Raw genomic sequence first — 17,233 nt, 5'->3', positions numbered from 1 at the left:
CTTGGGCAAGTCACTTCTCTCTGCCTTTCTTCCTCACGTGGAAACATGGAGATTTGGACAGACGGTTTTTTTGTGTGTGTGAGGAAGACTGTCGCTGAGCTAACATGGACAGATGATTTTTAAGGGTCTGTGGGCTCTGACATTCTGTGGTCGCCAGAGAGAGCCCTGGAGGCGGAGTTAGAGTCAGGATCTTTCTCTGTCAGCTGTGTGACCTTGGGTGACTCCCTTCCCATTTGTGGGGATTAGAGTAACATCTCCCTCAGCCTTTTATCTAAAAGAGCAGGACTGTTGCTGTGGCATCCTGGCAGGTCCCCACCTGCTGTGTCCCTGACTTCTCCAGACAGCCCGCCTCCACACAGCAGCCCCAGAGGCACTTCCGAAACACAGGTCTGGTCAGCGACTCGCCTGAAGTGTTTGCACCTTCAACTCTCCCGTTGTTCTCAGAAGCCAGCCGGACTTTCTAACGAGGCCAACTCGCGAGCTGTCCCTCTCCACTCTCCTCCTGCGCCCTCCAGCCATGCCAAACCTCTTCCCTTCCCTTGAACACACTTGTTCTTTCCTGCTCACAGCCTACTGGTTACGTGCACAGGTTGTCGAGTCAGGGGCTGACTCCCCCAGTGCCTATTCGTGTGGCTTTGAGCAAGTGGCTCGACCTCTCTAAGCCTCTGTCTCCCTCTGTGTAAGATGAGGGCATCACTTGTGCCTCTGATTGGGTTGTTCTGTGGATTGAAGGAGGTGATGCATGTGAAGTGCAGGCTGACCCCCAACACAGGAGATGTGCTCAGTAAAGGGTACCTTTAGTGTGATGCTGTTCCCACTGCTTGGAAAACCGTGCTCCCCACCCCTCCATTGACCCGGCTGACACTGGGAACTTCAGGATCCACCTGGAATGTCACTCCCTCAGTGACATTCCTCCATGCTCACCCCTGGCTATTGGCTCCGCAGGCCCCACCTGCAGCACACAGCACCTGCCTGTTGATAAAAAGATCACGTCTGTCGCTTGTCTGTCTTCCCTGTGAGACTGTGAGCCCCCTGAGGGCAGGAACAGTGTCTGTAGTGGTCACCACAGGGGCCCTGGGGCCCTGAGGCCCAGCACAAGGTCTGGTTCACGGCAGCAAATGTGTCGTGAACAGGGGCTCTGGATGTCAGAGAAGCCTGGAGCCCCTCTGGTCAGTGGCTGTGGGCTGCCCATGAGAACCCAGAGCCTGGCACATCAGATATCCTCCCACTCCTGCCTGACCCAAGCCTCCATCCTCCAGCCGCGCTATCTGGCGCCACAGAAAGGATCTCATGGTAGCCATTCTCGAGGGGCGGGAGCTCTCCCCCAGTCTAAACACACACATGCACATGCACAGATGTGCATGCTGGGGCCTGCAGCTTCATTCTCTCTGCCTCACCCGAACATGCATTCCAGGTATATATAGATCATGGCCCCAAATAGGAGCTGCAACTATAGTGGCTAGCCCACATTGAGTATTTACTGTATATATTTCACATTATTAACACATTTAAATCTTACCACCACCATACCAGGTCAATACCCTTATCATCCCCATTTTATAGAGATTCAGAGAGATCAAGGAAATTGCCTAAGGTCACACAGCTCTACAGTGGTAGTGTTGGGACTGGCCCCCGAGGCCATGGGCTCCAGACTAGCCTTACCTGCCACCCTGGCCTGCCTCTCATGGAGGGTCGCAACAAGATGGCATCTATGGGGATGTCCTTGGCTCCCTCCAACATGGGGCTTCAATTCCACCTTTTTTCTCAGTGCTGCCCTATCCCCATCAGCCTGCCAGGCGGAGCTGGTACCCCATTAGGCAGGTACTCCATTTCTGAGGCTTCCCCCAGCACTGCTGTGCACACTTCCCTGTCACACCTTCGGGCTGCTCAGCTTCCAGTGCAGCTGGCTGATCTCACGTGCACTGTGGACCGTGCAGGGCAGCCCTGTGGGCAGACCTGAGTTCGCGCCCAGCCCCCTTCCATTTCCCAGTGTATGAGCTTGGACGGGGGGCCTTAACTTCTCTGAGCTTCGCCTTCCTTATCTGTCAAAGGGGATAATAATTCCTGCTTTTCCTGGTAATTAAAAAATGTTGCCTATCGTATTTTGACTAGCACTGGCACATGGCAAGTCCTAAAATACCAGCCATTATTATTTCTATCATCGGAGCCAAGTTTTTACCCTGAATCCAGATTCTTCAAGAAGACTTTGCTGAGAGCTTTGTAAATTCCCAGCTCCTTTATTTTCTCTTTCTCTCTTTGTTAGTGATGATTTCATTTATATTGCTAACTCTAATAATAGGATTATTCAATCTAGGGTCAGAAGGAAAAGAAAGACGTACCCGCCCGAGTTTATGCTGGAGGAAGCTGAGCTCCAAGTTTCAGAAGCTAACAATTCAAGTTGTAGCTGAGGGCAGCTTGCAGAGGTAGGGCGCCTGACGCGGCCGGAGGGGCCGGGTGCCCGGCCCCAGGGCAGCCCCTACCTTGCTGTGGGCCCTCAGGCAGCTCCCTGCCCCCTGAGTCTTCCATTTGGATGCCAGGAGCCCAGACATCCCTCCCAGCTCCCGATCCTCCCTGCTCCCTCCTCCCTGCTGTGCCCCCTCCCCCTCCTCCGTACTCCCTCTCTTCGCTTCCTTTCTGTCTGAGACACACACGCCATCGGCGCTTTTGAATGGTACTTTTGTTCCGCTAACATCTCTTTTCTGAAAAGGATGATCGGTCAGGTTTGTGTCTTTTAAAGGCAGGCACGTTTTATCAGTTAAGAACCTGTGTACTTCCCTCCTGAGACAGGCTGAAGGGGCCAGGCAGAAGCGGCGGAGGGGGAGCTTTAACGGGGGACAGCGGACGACAACCAACCAAGTCTCTGGGGGGGTAGATGCCTTCTTTCCTGGGAACCCCCTTGCCTGCTCTTGCCCTGACCCTAAGCATCTTCCAGCTTGACTCCAGGAATGACTGCGGCCCCCTCTGAGCTCCCCGCAGGGTGCGGAGGGGGCAAGAGCAGAGCCTGGGCCCAGGTCATCCTTGTCTCAAGGCCTCTTTCAGGAAGGGCTTGGAGCACCAGACTTTGAGTCTCAGGGCCCTGGGTTTGAATGCTGTGATCTTGGGCAACTCATTCTGGGCTTCAGTTTTCTTACTGGCAAAAGAGAGCAGAATGCCTTCCTCAAAGTCTTGTGGGAGCTCAGCAAGAAGCAATGCATAAGAAAGTGCTTTATAAATGGTAAAGCTCCATGTAGGCATGAGAGTTCATACCTTGCAGTTCATACCTAGACTTCACTTCAGGTGCCTGCTCTTGGACAAATTCCTTAACTTCTGCGAGGGTCAGTTTTTCCATCTGTAAAATGGGGACTATAATGCTTGGGTCACAGTTACTGTGAGAATTCCATAATGGATGTAAAACCCCTGCACAGTTCTTGGCAGTGCCCGGCGCCAGGTCTAGGCTAGTGCCTTGTCCGTTTTCCTTTCTTGTGTCTTCACGGGGCCTCCCCCTGTGAGTACAGCGCACAATAATTAAGCAACAGGCTTCTTAAGTCTGGCTGCCCAGTCGGCCACTCCTTGACTGCGAGATCTGGGGCAACTCTGCCAACTTATGCCTCAGTTGTCTTGCCTGTAAGAGGAGGATAATAATACCTGTTTCAGAGGGCTGGTGAGGAGATGAGACCGCGCCCATGAAAGACTCGGCACAGAGTCAGAGCCAGCTGAACGTTAGGGGTTCGCCAGACCTTGCGCCCTCCGCACACCCGGACACAGGACCCCAGCCGCCGTTTCCTTCGAGCCCCCTTGGCCGGTGAAGAAAGCCAGGCCTGAGCGGGGCGGGAGGGATTTGCTCAAGGTCGCACCAGGAGTCACACGCCAAGATCTCTGAGGAATTTCCAGGGATTGCGAATCAAGCCTCTCCAAGAGGCCGGGGGCCCTGGCGAGAGGCCAGCCCCTCCTCCTCGGCTCTGTTCTCCGGGGCGCCCCTCGGCCGGGAACGGAGGGCACACGTCTTCCAGGAGGGCATCACAGTGTCTCTGCGCGCTGTGGAAGGAGAAAGAAATCCAGCCGCGTCAGAACATGGCGCAAAAGGAAGGGAGCGCGCGGCGCCCTTGGGAAGGAGGCGGCCCGCCGCCCGGCCTCCGCCAAGCATTTGCAATTTAATTGACATTTGGCGGCAGGAAGCCAATCAGTATAAGTCAATTGACGTTCCGAGATAAAACTAATCGCGGCCGGCGCTGCCCCCGCCGGCGGCCTCGGCTGGGCCGCGGGCACACACAGCTGGCGGCCGCGCGCGGCCCGGCCCGGCCCGGCAGGCTCCAGCGCTGGCGCGCGTCTCGGCCGGCTGATTGCCGCGCAGCCCACCGCGGCCGGGAGAGCCCGTAATGAATGACTTTATTTGCCGGGGCCCTGCTGAGAACAATTGAGTTTGTTATGGTAACAACGGATGCCAGCTTCCGGGCCCCGGGGAGCGCGGGCGCGGCGGCAGCGGGCTCGGGGCGGGGAGCAGACGATGCGCGAGGCGAGGGGCGCGGGCGGCGGGGCACGGGCCCGCCGAGTGTCGGGAACCCGAGGGACGCTGTGCGCCCCCGAGCCTGCCGAGGGGAGGCCCGGCTCCAGGCCACCTTGGAGCGAGGTGTTGGGATGGACGATGCACACGCTCTCTCCTTGGTCCACGGTGTAGAATTGAGATGGGGGTTCATTAAATTCCTTGCTTGTTTGTGGACAGGCCAGTCCTCCTGGGAGTTCCTGCGGTCTCGTCTTCACTCTACCCCCAGGCCTAGGGGGCGTCTGGTCTTGTTGAATGATGCCGACATCAGCCTTTTGTCTCTTTCGCCAGTGGAAAAGTAGAAAAAGGCAGAAAGACATTTCTACTTCGAGTGGCATGGCTTGACAAATTCAGAGCTGGATTTCAGCACACATATCGCACCATATGTGCTGGGGTGTCTCTCTGCCCCCCTCCCTGGAGAGGTGGCCTTCCTTCCGTTTCTGTCCCCAGTCTGCATCATGGCACCACCCACAGGAAGCCCTCCTTGCTCCCACAGAGAGGGCTGCCAGTGACATGGCTGCCTCTGTGCCCCCACAGCCTTCTACTGCCTCCTCCATCAGACCGTGAGTTCCAAGGGCAGGGGCCACCTCCACTTCCTCCTAGTGGCTCCCTTAGTGCCCAGCGTCGGTCGTGGCACAGAACACAGATGTGGAAGGAGTGGATAAGGGAGCGGACTTTTCTCTTGTTTGCAATCTCTCACTTTCCCTCTGGTTAAAGACACCAAAGAGTTACTTTCCTCTTTCTTCTTTTCCAGTTCTGTTTTCAGGCATGCTATCATTTATTCATTCACTCAACAAATATTTACTGGGAACCAACCATGCCTGATCTAGCAGGCCCCTGTCCTTGGGGAGCTTACTGGCCGTGAGAGATGATACTGCAATGCGTGTGACATAATGCGTGTCAAGTGCCTACTGCATGCCTAGTAAAACTCCAAAATCCTTGAATTGGCAAAGGCTTAGTAAGGGCCTGCTGAGAGCTTTTCTGTCTGTCAGTGCATTCGTTGATCCCTGGTGCCACCCTATGACAATCACCCACATTCACAGATGTAAAAAAATGCTTAGCATGTTTGAGAAGCAGCATGATGCTGTGGAAGGAGTCTAGACTTGGAATCTAACACGATTTTGCTGTGCGAGCTCTGTCCATTTTCTCCCCCTCTCTGGGCCTCAGTATCACCATCTGTAAAATGGGGGAGTTGGCATTGATCATCTCTGAGGACCAGTTGAGTGTGAATGGTCCACAGAGGAGATGGAGCCAGGACCCAAGTCCCTGCTCCCAGCCCAGTGCTCCCTGGTCGTGCAGTGTGAGCAGTTGGGGGGAGAATGCTCTCCTTCTTCAGCTTTCTGAGACTGCAGCACTCACTATGTGATAGGTGCCGTGCTCACAGTAGCCTCAGGAAGTGTAGGTACTATTACTCTTTCCCTTGGGCAGATGGAAAGATGAGAGGTTAAATAACCAGTCCAGGCTCACGTAGCTTGTAAGTTGCAGGGCTAAGATTCAAACCCACGCAGTCTGGTTGCAGAGCCTGTGCACATGACCACTTGCTAGTGGCAGAGGTTGCTCTTACCCCTCACCCCGGTCTTCCTTGCGCCTCGCTTGCTCTCTGGCTCTGAGGCTCACTCTGCACGGCTGCGGAACAGCAGGAGCACTGATTTTTCAAGGTGTTCTTTCTTCCCTTGGCCTTTCACGTTGTAGGTTGATACAGATGACTGAGGGGAGACCCCGGCTGGAAGGAGAGCCTGCTGCGGAACCTGGGCCCCTCGGCTCTGTCCCAGCTGGAGTATTGCATTTGGGAAGTGGGTTTCTAAAAAGGGTGGGGGGATCCAGGCGTTGTCCTTTAGGAACAAGCTCTCACTTTCCTTGCAGGAGGAAGTGCATTTATTTTAGAGTTAATTTTGGCACCTGTCTTCCTGTTCCTCAAAAGGGGTCTGGAGAGCTTTCTTTCCCCAGAGATGTTCCCTTTTTCAGGAAGACAGATTCAGAAGATAGTCTGTAATATGGGATAGTCTTAACTGGCAAACCCAAGGGGCCTTGGACATCATATACAGTGAATTTAAATCCTGTCAACTCGATGTCCCCTCTTTAAAACGAATATTTTGTAGTGTGTCTTTTGCTATCCTAAAATTAAATTTAGAGAAAATGTAACCTACCTACACACATAATTAAAAAAAATCAGTACAATGCCCCAATTGTAACAAAAGAGGAAAGCAAAATGAAATCATAATAAAATGATGTATTTTATTCTGTAAAATCTAAGGCATGACTACATCAGAAGACCTGATAAAGGAGTCATTTGCTTGCATTTATGTGACAGTTGCCGTGAATGCAGCAGTTACAAATGTGGACAGCTGTATTTTTTGGCAATACAAATACCTCTGGTGGTGTTGCCATCAGCAAACTGGTTTTCTGTGAACGTGTCTTGACAAAATTCCAACCAAAGCAAAGCATAATCTTCCCTCAATTTACGTGATGGTTATATTCCTGGAAAAGTCGGTGCAAATTAGAACACCAAGTTTACGTATAAAAGTAAAACAGAGTTAGGTTCATGGTTCAAATGTTTTTAAGAGAGTTTTCACCAACCTGAATGTGTGATGGGTCATGCTAAAGATGTGTGGGATGCAGGGAAATCCTTTACTGTACTGGACGGGGCTGGGTAGCACCCATGACTCCACCCACTAAATACCAGAACTCCTCCCCAATAACGATAACTCACAGATTTCCAGAATCTGTGCTCTGATTACCCTTGTTGAGAGCCAATGGAACAAATGGTCCCTTCTTTTGGAAAGTTGTGTGACTCTGTTAAAAAGCAGAATCTGCGTATATTGTGCGCCTATTGTGTGCAAGCCCTGGTGCTGGGGAGACAGAGAAGCTTGGCCCGATTTATCTGGGCTGTGAAACTGATGGACCCCGCTCCACAGGTGCCAAGCTCCCAGGGCCTCAGGCAGTGCACGCGGCCCCACCCACCCCTTATCTCCTCTGGAACACCCTCTGCCTCCTGCCTCATACCCGTAAGTCCAAACCTGGCTCATATGCCTCCTCCTCCCTGTAGGAAACCTTCCGTGGCCCGTACCCCCAACACCAGATGAGTTCTCTCCGTCTGTGAGCCCCCACTGCCCGCTGTCTGGGGCTCTCGCGGGGGACTTTCCTGTGCTTGCATCATGGCTCCAGCTCCAGGCTTTGTCTCCCTGCCAGAGAGGGCCTCTGGGCTTTCCCTCAGGGCTCTTCTGAGGGCTGAGACTGCCTTCCCTTACATGGCCACGTCTGGGCTCAGAGCACCAGCAAAACCTGAATGAATGCCGGAGCCAAGGGCTGCAGCTCAGCCCAGTGCCCCTCTCTGTACACATCTTGTCCTTTTAATTAGGCAAATGGCTTCCCTCTTCTTGTCCTCACTCCCTGTCCTCATCAGCTGACATGAGATGCTTGCTCGGCAGACGGTGCTCCCTCATTTGGGGTCCGCTGGCTTGCTTGCTCTGACCCAGTGCTCTAGGCTTGGGTTGACTCCACTGATTGACCCCACTGCATGATGAGATGAACTGTGTAAGGTCACACAGCTGGCAAGTGGCAGAGCCAGAGTTGCCACTGGTATGCTACCATCTTTGCCATTTAAACACTTCCAAGGCCAGGCCTCTCCCCTGGGAGTCATTCATCCATTTACTGGCTCTTGACTCAGTGCTGGCCACTGTGGCCTCAGTGGTGGGCCCGGCCTGCTGGCCCCCTTTGTTCCCTTAGGGCTGTGTCGCCCCAGCCCCAGGCCAGGCGTCAAAGGGAGCATCAGGTGCCCCTAGGGAGGGAGTGACCACTCTTTCCCAACACTCTCATCACTAAAGTGTCTGTCTCCTTTGTATCTGTTTTTTTTTTTTTTGTACTTTCAATGAAATGTCCACTTTTATCCATTTACTCCACAAGTATTTATTGTGTGCCTGCTGTGTGCCAGGCATTGTTCTAGGTGCCAGAGACACAGAAATGAACAAGACAGACAAAAGTCTCTGCCCTCATGAGTGACATTATAATGAGGGAAGAGAGAATAAATAAGGAAGATAAACGGCATGTTAAGTGCATTGGGGGATAACGAAGCTGAGCGAGAGGACAGGGGAGAAGTGAGGGTGGGGTCCGGTCTGTGCCGGTTTATGGAGGGGGGTCGCGATGATGAGATGACATCTGAGCAGAGACTCCAGGAGACGGAGGAGTAAGCCAAACAGATACGTGGGGAGGAGTGTTCCAGAGAGAGAGAACAGCTCATGCAAAGGCACGAGGGTGTGCTGGGCATGACTGAGGGACAGCAAGGAGGCCAGTAACGGCCAGAGCAGAAGTGGGAGGAGAGCGGGAGAGGGGGGGGTCTGGAAGGTGGGGTTGCAGGGCAGGGTATCCAGATACAGCAGGGCCTTGTAAGCCATGATCCACTGTGGATTTTGCTCAGAGTGAGATGGGGCACGATGGACGGCAGCCCAGAATGTCTAACAGGGAACTTCGACGGCGTGTGCTGTCCCCTACCTCCAGCGAGTCAATAACTCCGGCAGACTGTCCCTCCTAACCCTCACCTGGACCTGCCCCTGAACCTGGGTAGCCGTTCCCGTCATCAGCTCTCTCCTGGGCGAGGGCCTCCATCTGACCTCGGGGCCTCCATGTCATCTCCCTCTGGTGGCCTCTCTACACTGTGGCGAGATCAGACCATGTGAGCCCCTCCACCCACAAACCTTCTGTGTCTGGAGCGAATTGTAAATGTTCAGTATGATCAGAACAGGGCCCAACTGTTTGCAAAGCAGATCGGGGGACCTGGGCTGTGAGTATTGGGGGTACTGGAAGGTGGACTGTCATTTGTGGGTGAGGGAGGCAGCGTGCTGCGTGGGAGGCCTGGAAGCCCTCCCTGCTTGACAAGCCCCTAATCTCAGCCCCGTCTCTGGCCTCAGCAATGGCTCCCCCCAGAGGCACCTGCTTTATTTATTGCTTCTCCTTGGCTCCTGCGGGCAGAGCAAAGTCCATTAGTGTGTATGCGGACTCTGCCAGCTCTAAGCAGATGCAAGGCTTATTTGCAAACTGTCATTGCCCTGGCCTCCTCCAGAAACCCGCACGCTGGGCTCAGCCTGTGTCTCCAAGAGCCGCCTCCCCCAGGCAGGCAGCCGGGCTGAGCCCCTGCCCCATAATTTCCCACAGCGCAGCGTCTTGGCTGCAGTTGGGAAAATTAAATTAAATGCCACAAAGGAACCACAGCAGTGCATTGGGCCATGTTGACAGTGGGGAATGAAGTTCCCTCTGTTGATGGGAGCTCATTGGCTGGGCATCAATTGGGGAGGCGTTGAGAGAAAGTGCAGAGAGTCCTAGGCTGAGGGCATAGAATCCAGGTTCGAGTCCCAGGGGGGCTGCTGAATGTCTTGGTGACTTTGGACAACTGTTTACTGCCTTCTGGGCCTCAATTTCTAAGCTGTAGAAGGAGCTGCGAGCGATCTCAGAATCCATCTTAAACTCTTAAAATTTTCTGAATTGACTTTTGAGCATGCTTTCTTCATCCAATTAGTCAGGGACAGAATGATGTGTCCCAAACAGCTATAAAATCCTGAAATTGCCCGGAGGCCGGCCTCAGGGGAGTGAGAGGCACTTGAGAGCTAAGACACCAGGCCTCTCAGTCTCGCCTGGCTGGATAACTCTGCTCTGGGACTCGGGCTAAGCCGCTTCCTCTCTCTGACCCATCTTCGCATCTGTAAAACGGGAATGATGACCTCTTGCTTTCCTCCTGAGGTTATCACCAGAATCACATAAGCTGGCGAATGTGAAAGGTCAGCGTGACTATACACCTGAGGAGTGGCGAGGGTTATTATTATTGTTGTTGTTGTCATTTCACATATGCCATGCTCTGTCTAGGCACACACGCTTGCCAGTATAATGCAAGAATATGCCCCTACTGAGTACAGAGCCCAAACAAATCAATTTAGCTACATAAAAGGGAATGCCAGGGCTCCCATGTGGAATGCAGAGCCCCTCTCGTAATCTGTGCTCGCTCAATTCCATGCTGCCATAAATCCGCCATCGATGTGCGAGTCTTTGCTGGAAAAACACACCACAGATCTGCACAAAAGCCTCTCAAGTTCTTTTCAGCGGGACAGGAGATGACACACGTTGGCAGACAGAAGCTCATCTCTGTGTCCAAGAGGAGTCGAGCCAGTCGGAGTATATCTAACAGGTCAAGCTCTGAAATGAAGAAGCAATAAGCCAGTGAAATGGTACTATCACCGAAACATGATTGATCAATTGAATTCTATCAGAGACAGTGGACAGTGAGATTAACTCAGGCCTGATAGGTTCAATGAGTTAAAGCATGATGTTCATTTCAGCTTCATTTCACCAGTCTTTGCTTGTGAAATTGGTCAATCAATAGAGGTTGAAGATCATATATATATATATATATATATATATATATATATATCGGGGACCATCTTATGGGGAATATAATCTTAGCAGTTGGCTCCTGGCTGGAGCTGCCTGCCTCGGGTAATGGAGACGGAACAGGGACTCCATCAGCCCCATCGAAATGGCCTGATATCACCTCCAAATGAAAAGTATTTTTGGATCTCTGATGATTTATCTTTTTTTTCCTCACTCTCACTTTGATCTATGACAAAACCCATACCCATCTGGGAGAAATATAGTGATTTCTCCTGAAAACATTTGTGCAATGATCAGATAGATACACTTCAAAATATGAACCTTCTTTTTAGTTATATTGTCCTTGGAAAAAAATAAAGACAGTAATCTAAAGACTCAAATGGGGGTAATGCAAAGATATCAGAGTAAATATGATTTTTAAGCCTTTTATTTATTTTTTTCTGCGCAGTGGGGGACGGGTGACAACTCTGTGTGCGTGAAAGCTGAAAAAGGGATCATGCACGAGAAGTCCTTCCAGGTGTAATGAAAACGAAGCCTTTAGCATTCTTTGATCTCATTTGAAAGCACGATTCACAGAAACAAATCACCCTTTTGCTCCTGGTGCCGTTTCATTTGCTTTGGAATGTTTTCACTGTGGTGGTGGAGATCCTCCCTAATTAGTGCGGTGCCTCTCTGTGAGGCGGAGTAATTAGATGCTACTGTATGAGGTGATGGACCTGGACAGTGGATTAGAGAGGACAGACTTGCCTGCGGCAGCGCACAGGTATTACTTTCCGCCTACTCTTTGAGGTCATCTTGATCCATTTACGCACAAAGAAATCCCATCCGTTCCCCCCCAACACCGCGAGAGCGTCAATAATGAGTTCACCCTGTTTGTACATCCGAGCATATGGTAGGCTCTGGATGACGTGTGATGATGCTGAGCAGCTGGACAGAGAGGAAGGAGCCTTGTCCACTCCCCCCACCCCAATGCCTGCACTCTACTCCTGCTGTGTTAGAGCCGTTCCCCGGGCACCATGCTTTCTCAGTGCCTCCAGGCGTTTGCATATACTGTTCCCTATGGTTGGAATGCACTTCCTCTTCCTTGCTCCTTTCTTTGCCTAACTCCTTCCTATTCATCTTGAAGACTTGGGCTTCATCTTTTCCAGAAGGCCTTTCTGGATCACCCCTACCTCCAGTCGGGATTAAGTGGAGTGGTTTAGCATAGGGTTAGGAGCAGACTCTGGTGCCAGACTTCCTGAGTTTGGATCCCAGTTCCTCCATCTCTTAGCCCTGTGACCTTGGGCAAATTACTTAACCTCCTTGTGCCTCAGTTTCCTCATCTGCAAAATGGGAGGGGGCAATCACAGACTTGACACCATTGGGTTGCTGTGAGGATTAGATAAGATGCTTCGAATAGTGCCTGGCCCAGAGTGGGCTCTGTGTGAGGGTTGACTCCTGTCCTCTGGCTTGGGGCCAGCTCTGCTTCTCGGGCTGCCAGCACTTACTTACTAGGAATGCTGGAGTGATTCACTTGTCTGCGTCTTCCACGGGAGGGCAGAGGCTGGAACGGAAATCCCTCCCTAGCTCAGGCGCCAAGCACAGGACAGGCGGCCGGCGGGAGCTGGTGGCACGCTGCTTGGGAATGCATGGATGCACCCGGCTTGGAAGGGGAACCAGGGGCCTCGTGTCTTCCAAGGCCCAGCCCACCTTGAACCTGCCTTCCGCCCCCGACAGATTCCTTTGCCATCCTTGCGTGTGGACTCCTCGGTCCCTTGGGTCTGTCCCTCCCTGACAGCCTGTGACTCATTGGCTAACACAGCACAATCCACTTCAGTCTGGGCAGACCTGAAGGTATTTGGCAATGTTACAATTTCGCGTTTTCCTTCTCTGAGAAGAAAGATTGAGTGAAACTAATGGCTGAATAATGGTCGTTCCAATGGAATTTTCCTCCACGCCGCTTTGATTTTTCTCAGTCTGCGGCCCAGGTTTAGGATGGGATTTATAGAATCACCCGGAACATTGATTTTGGTTCTGGGCTGCCACGGGACATTTCCAGCCCTGCCGCCCTGGTCCCCAGCACAGGGCCCGCCTCTCAGTAGGTGCTCTGGACACGCTGCCGACTCCACCTCGTTGTCTGTGCCTGGAATCCTACCCGCTATGGCAGCACCTTCCCCCCGCCCACCATCGGAGGTCTGACTGGGTGGTCCTCCCTCCCAGGCCCCCATCTCTGCTGTTAGTCACTGCTGCGTCCCTCGGCATCCAGACACCACCATGCAGAGAAGAGAAGCTTGGCCAGTTATTTTGGTGTGTGCCGCCAGGGAGCTTAGAGCCCAACTGAGTTTTGGAAGTTAATCATCCTCTTATTTAAAATTTTATGAACTGCCTCAAATCTTTCTTAGAAGCAGGTAGAACATAAGCTCTTAGTCATTTCACTCTTTCCTCCTCCGAGATCACTGATATGATAGAGGTCACTCCCTAAGGTTTTTCCCCTAGTTTTCTGATGAGGCCAAAGAATGTCCTACTCCTGAGTTCCCCTGAACCATCCAGGCCTGCAACCCTTCAAGTCTTCCGAGGTCACTCATTCAGTCAACAAACATTGATTAGCATCTCCTGTGCTTGAGGTGAGTCAGATGTGGGCTCTGTCCTCAGCAAGCTCATGCTCTTAGCAGGGAAGGAAAGAAATAATCATCCTAGAAACAGCTCCTGTTTATCAAGCACTTACTATGTATCAGGTGTCATGCTGAGCATTTAACAAGTATCGTTCAAGTCTTTCATCAACCCAGGTATCCTCATTGTCCCATTTTATAGACGAGAGCACTGAGGATTAGAGAGGCTAAAGAAGTTTCTCAAACATCGTAGGCTTGTCAGAGACAGAGTGAGGGTGTGACCCGGGAGCTGCCTGTGGTCAGAGCCCCCGGGCTTTCCCAGGGTACAGGGCCATGTCCGTCACAGGGCTCCACGACACACTAAGACGTGTTAAGGGGTGTGCAAGCGCCCTGCCGTGTGTTTGCTGGGTGACCTTGAACGAGTTACTTGTGTCTGCCGCTGTCCTCTGATTCTGAGGGGCTGACCTCACGGGATGAGTGTGAGGCGTAGAATTCCGGCCGTGGGGGTAGCCGTGCACTTGCTAAGGAGACCCCGAAGAAAGGACAATTAATTCAGCCTTCGGACTTGGAAGCGGGCTTCAGAGAGGAGGCGGCTTTTAGGCTGAGCCTTGATGGGCACTGGTTAAGGGTGAGACAACAGAGGGAACAGAAGGGATAGTGGCATCGGGGAGTGACGGTGGAGGGGCAGCCTGCGGGGTGGCACCGTGGGGGGACTGGCGGGGACCCTGACTAGAGGGCAGAGCACTGTCTTGGGAAAGCCTTGGGCGGGTTTTCCTGAGGAAAAAGGTGATGATGACGGCAGCTCACATTGTTTGGACGCTCACCTCGTGCCAGGCTCAGTGCTGAGCGTGTCACAGGGATTCTCTCGTCTAATCCTTAAAAAGGCCCAGAGATTGTCCTCAGACCGTCGTGCCCAGGTCACAGATGAGGACCTGGAGGGCTTCAGCCTCAGTTGACCCAAGGAGTAACGGGAAGTGGAGAAGTCACCATCTGCAGATCAGAGAGCTGGGTACAGGTGCCAGCTGCGTGGCCTCAGTGCTCAACCTCCCAGAGCCTCAGTTTTCTCTTCCATAAGATGGGTAAGAATCCGTCCCTCACACAGCTGTTCTGAGGGCCAATGAAATTTAAAGGTGCACAAATGCCCTAGCTCAGTGCCTGGCACCGAGCAGCTCTCCGTGGGTGTGGTCAGGGGCTTGGAGGACCCTGGGTCTGCCCGTCTCAGTCAGCACTCTCGTTCTCTGCCAGGACAGATGGTGATGCTCTCAGTTGCATGCAGGGCATTTTGCTGATTGAGCCCCAGAACTGGTACCCTGATCCCTCCTTTTATAACCTGACGTTGTGGCCAGTCCCTCCTATGGAGAAATTCTGGAGCCACTGCTGCCCTCAGCAAGCTTCCATTGCGTCTGAATCGATTCTTAAAGCTGCAGCTTAGTGTGGTCTGAGTTTGGGTCGTCTCTGCTTTGCAGATTGCTTTCAGCAGCAGCCGCCGCGGCCATCAGAGGAGGCAGCCCGAAGGTCCCTGGCTCACTTGACCTAGCTGGAAACGGCCCAGGTCACATCAGCTCAGTCCTGCCAGCCACCCTGGCTCTAGACTCCTGTGGCGGATGGCCCACCAAGCCCGGGCTCTGTCCCTGTGTGCACTGGGGGAGGCAGGTCTGGGAGCCCCAGGGGGCCCGAGTCCTGGGGTAGGAAGCAGCAGGCTGGCTGGAGGTTGGCTCCCATGGAGCCCTGTGGCCAGATGGGGAGAGAGCTCGGGCCCTGGCGAGGGCAGGGGCGCCGTAGTGCATGAAAGCAGGAATGGTGGGATCTGGGAGTTACTTTCATAATTTCAACAAGACGAAGGTAAACATATCCCAGTGAACGACAAAGAGGTTTCCTCCTGCCTCTTACTTCCTCCCGGAATCCCCCGACAGCCCTCTCCTCACAGATCCCCCGCTAGCCAGGTATTGGCAAAGACAACGAGACCCCTCAGACTCGGGCAGTTGTTAGGGGTGGAACGAATTGGGGGTCCCCTACGAAGACTGCACAAACAACCAAATCAGTTACTGCTTAGCTAAGACTACTTAGTAGACAAAATCTAGGTGGATTTTGGTGGAGAAAATGGCTAGAAATGACTAACTCGTCCTCCTTAGTTTATTGGTGGGGCCCCTGAGGCCCAGAGAGGGAGAGGAACTTGCCTGGGCCCACACAGCAAGTAAGGGCAGAGCTGGGGCTAGAACCCAGGTCTACTGGCTCCCAACCCTTTTCCCACTGGGCCCTGCCACTGCCCTGCCATGCTGAGGAGCAGCAGTGAGGATGAAGGAGGCTCTGTCAGGGCTCTGGCTTTGGCTGGGCTGTCTAGAGCAATGGGACCTGAGAAAGGCTGGAGGCTGGCCCAGCAGCTCCAGCCTCCTCCCCTGGGCCTCCTGGGCCTCTGGCTGGGGGTGCATCCAGAGACCACGATGCCAGACGGGATTACAGGGATTCCTGTTGGTTTTAATTTTTTTCCTTCCATTCAGCATCTGCAGACAGAAAATACATGATGATTGTTCAAGAAACAAACCAGAACCCTCCAAGAAAAATGCAGCCCCCCGAATTCGCTGCACTCTGAAGGAAATGCAATGGGTTTATGATCTTTTAAGACACACAAGAGACAGCTTTCCCTTGACAGCTGGGGATCTGAGGCTGTTCTGCTTCCTCCCCCTTCGTGTGACCAGACCCGATTGTGTAAAGCTTTTAGCTTTAAAGCCGGGTTGTGAATAACATTGGTTTAACCTGAAATTTAAAGCCAGCATTTCTTTGCTCCCTGAGACGGGGCTTCCTGCCCCTTGCTCCCCTGAAGCCAGCTTCCAGAATGTTAATTCTAACAGCCATGGTTGGCTGAGCCCAGCACTGGGTCTGTTACATATTATTTGATTTGGAGCAGGAAAAAAAAAAAGATTTAAAGATCCCATGCCCTGTATACCTTTGTGCTTTTGCCCGTGTCTGTCCATATATTTAAGCATAGCATTCGCACTGCAAGTGCAGAGCTTTCTCCCTGGAATAAAATGGGTCTGAGCGTTTCTGTAGCCTGTCTCCATGACCACATTCCCTCATGGAGCCAGACGGCATCTTTGTGGCACAGACGAGAGAGGCTGCGGAAGCTTCCGTCGAGGCCCGGAGGCTTGGACCTGTCCCCGTGCAGGGGGAGCTGGTCCTTCTTTTTGCAGCTGTCCCTGAGCGTGTAATCGGCTTGTTGGCCCGTGCTCAGTGTGCACCCACTGTGTGCGGCCCCAGAGGCAGGTCAGCCGTGTCCCTGCTCTGAGCACCACGCGCCTCTTGTCAGAGTGTTCATCTTGCTCCACACTTGCACCCTTACTGGTCTGATTAGTTGTCAGCCGACGTTTGCCTCTTCCCCTGGACGTGACTCCGTGAGGACAGGGCCGGGCCGGCTTCTGCCCATCGCTGTGTACCGGGTCTTAGCACAGCGCCTGCTCACTGCGGTCGATTGAGGGAAGGATGAATGGATGAACGAATGAGGTCAGGGATCCTGACATTTGCAGACCAGACTGGCGGAGTGAAGGTGGTTGTCACAGGGGTTACTAATTTGTTCAGTTATTCCACAAATACTCCCTGTGGAGGAGGCAGAGATGAATTAACTGCGGTTTCCCCTAAGGTGGCTAACAGTGCAGTGTGAGAGTGAGGGTCTAGGGCTTGCCCCTTAAGGTAAGAGGGGAAGTGGTCCGAGGGAGAAGCGGCTGGGACGTGGAAGGGTCCTGGAGGAGGCACGCTG

The 17,233-nt window shown here is 53.0% G+C and overlaps 1 protein-coding gene across 3 annotated transcripts in view; it reads left to right on the top strand.

Moving 5' to 3' along the window:
* PAX5 (paired box 5) overlaps positions 1-17,233 on the top strand; it is a 186,836-nt gene that overhangs the window by 40,918 nt on the left and 128,685 nt on the right. The window lies entirely within an intron of this gene.

Source organism: Equus przewalskii, chromosome 26 (genome assembly GCF_037783145.1).
Source record: "Equus przewalskii isolate Varuska chromosome 26, EquPr2, whole genome shotgun sequence".
NCBI lineage: Eukaryota > Metazoa > Chordata > Mammalia > Perissodactyla > Equidae > Equus > Equus przewalskii.
This window is presented reverse-complemented; position numbering and strand designations above follow the sequence as displayed.